The 2,385-nt window shown below is 44.1% G+C and overlaps 1 long non-coding RNA gene across 1 annotated transcript; it reads left to right on the top strand.

Moving 5' to 3' along the window:
* Window positions 1–377: 377 nt before the first annotated feature.
* Window positions 378–1,267, top strand: LOC120575408. The gene is made up of 2 exons (XR_005641983.1): window positions 378–839; window positions 950–1,267. It is a non-coding gene; the product is annotated as an uncharacterized LOC120575408 (long non-coding RNA).
* Window positions 1,268–2,385: the final 1,118 nt, after the last annotated feature.

Raw genomic sequence — 2,385 nt, 5'->3', positions numbered from 1 at the left:
GCCCAACAACAAAGCCCACTCTGTGCCCATGCCCAACTGAAGCCCAACCAGCCCAAGTGAGGCCCATGTGGGCCCCAACTGGACGTGTTTGCAGGGCTGCTGCCGAGTCTTCCATATGTTTCTATGTAGTTTGCTCAAACCAATCAGCGCGTAGCTCATTCTGAATATTCATTAGCATACCATATTTGGAAGAAAAGCTCTTGTTCCAAATAGAGCGATATTCACAGGGTAGTTAAGGGCCTAATAAAATAGCATTCAGGCAATTTTCAGCCCAACCAATGTTACAGTACATACCCCATTAGGAGACCTTAAGGAACAGTGTAAAATACCCTATATAATCATTCTATCACCCCTTTAAAGTTGAATAAGGTCAACATTGGTACATTACTGTTACAGAGGATAGATGATGTCACTGATGGGCTTACCTGAGCAGGTGAGATTAAGAATGAAGGCTAATTGACTTGCTCCTGCACACTCCCTCAGAGCAGATTCAGACTTGACACAGTAAGACCAGATAACCCACACGGATCTGTGTGAGGACTCTTTTCTCTCTCCTACAGAAACAGCAGAGCCATAGTCCAACTCTCTGCAGGCAGTATCTGATATCTTCAGGGTCGAGTCAGAGTAATAGTACCTCACTGGTCTCCATTCTCCATTCTGTTTCACCTCCAGTGTTCCTGCACAGCGACTGGCTCCTCCCACCAATCTGACAGGCTCTGAACAGAAAAATAAGAGTCATTAGCAAAAGAACAAAGTGAGTTTCATTGGAACATAAATTAGCCAAATCAAAGCTGCAGCTCCTCTTCTACCTGAGCAAGTGAGTCTGAAAGCTTTTCCAGGTGAGCAGGTGTTTCTATCTGAGCCTGAGCTTCTACAGTCCAGGAGAGCAGACTCATGGCCTCCACAATGGAACACTTTGGTCCTCATTGGAGCCTCCATTTCTCCATAGAGCGCTCCCTGGAGGACTGAAGGAAGCCCACAGCCAAGCTCCCTACAGACCACCTCTGCATCCTGCTGGTCAAAGTCAGCTTCACACACTGAGGACCAGCGCTGGGTAGACTGGCTAGTCTTCACCTCCAGTCTGCCTGAGCACAGACTGGTCCCATTCACCAGCCTGACAAAGTCTGGAGAGATGATAGAAGATAACATAGAGAGAGAGAAAAGACACTTAATAAAAAGATGACATGAAACAACAATTGAGTGACTCAAACTTGACTCAGCACAGTTCCAACATAAGTTTATCATTAAAGTGGAAGTATTATGCTTTTCCATTTTTTCTGTCATATCTTTAATGTTATGATGTCGGATTTTCATGTTAATTGTGGCCAAATCAATTCAAATAATGAGGTAAACATATTTTAAAGAAATCCCTGTGGGCTAAAACTTTAAGATTTCTGTTCTAAACACTGCAGTACCACCAGTTTTTTCTACTCTCAGAGTGTTACGCATCTCTAAGCCGACCTTCTCCGATTGGTCATCTGCTCCAGGTAGGAAAAACTGGAGTTTTTTTTTAGCTACTGCGTTGTTAATATTGTCCCATGTAGCTGCATGCTAACGGCAGTATAAGATGTAACCTTGGCTGCTAGTGTTGTTAAATTCTCCCCAATTCACACATTACCCTGAAACATTTCCGGTAATGTAGTATTTGGTTAAATAGCCGTTATCTACGTGTCAACTGCTTACTATAGTAGCTGCATGCTAATGCCAGACTGGAGATGATCTGTAATCTGAACAGATTTAGTCTCTCTGACTTCTAAATGTCACTATCAGCCACACATGTGTTCTGTACAGAATAAGCTTTTCAACAGCTGATTGTGCTGACGTGTAAGGTAAGCGTATTGTGTCACTTCCGGTGTTCCCGTGTTACAAACGCTAGTTTGCTGCTCCAGCAAAAACTTACTCAACTCTGCTTTATTGTTTAAATTAGCAGCTATTTGCCTGGATTGCATTTGAATTACAATTGTTCTACTCAAGCACTTATATTTAGCTTCATTTACAGCGACTGACTCGCTGAATTTACAATTGTTAAAACGCTGTTAGCTACTTCAGCTTAGTCATTAGCAATGGCTACTTCCTCTCCCTCTCCTGCTCTCTCTTGCTCTGTGTGTCAAATGTTTAGCTATTCCTCTGCCTCCTTTAGTGATAACGCTACATGTAATAAAGGTAGTATATTCGCTGCTCTGGAGGCAAGGCTTAGTGAGTTTGAGGCACGCCTCCGCACCATGGAATCAGAATCATATGCTTCCGTAGCTAGCCAGCGCCATGTAGCTCATGCGGGCCAACATACTGTAGCCTCTGTAGATTCTGCTAGCGGTACCCCGTCAGACCCCGAGCAGCCGGGCGAGTGGGTGACTGTCCGAGGGAAGCGTAGCGTTAGATCTAAAC

This window comes from Perca fluviatilis, chromosome 15 (genome assembly GCF_010015445.1).
Source record: "Perca fluviatilis chromosome 15, GENO_Pfluv_1.0, whole genome shotgun sequence".
Lineage (NCBI taxonomy): Eukaryota > Metazoa > Chordata > Actinopteri > Perciformes > Percidae > Perca > Perca fluviatilis.
Note: the sequence above shows the minus strand (reverse complement) of the source record. Positions and strands in the feature narration are given on the sequence as shown.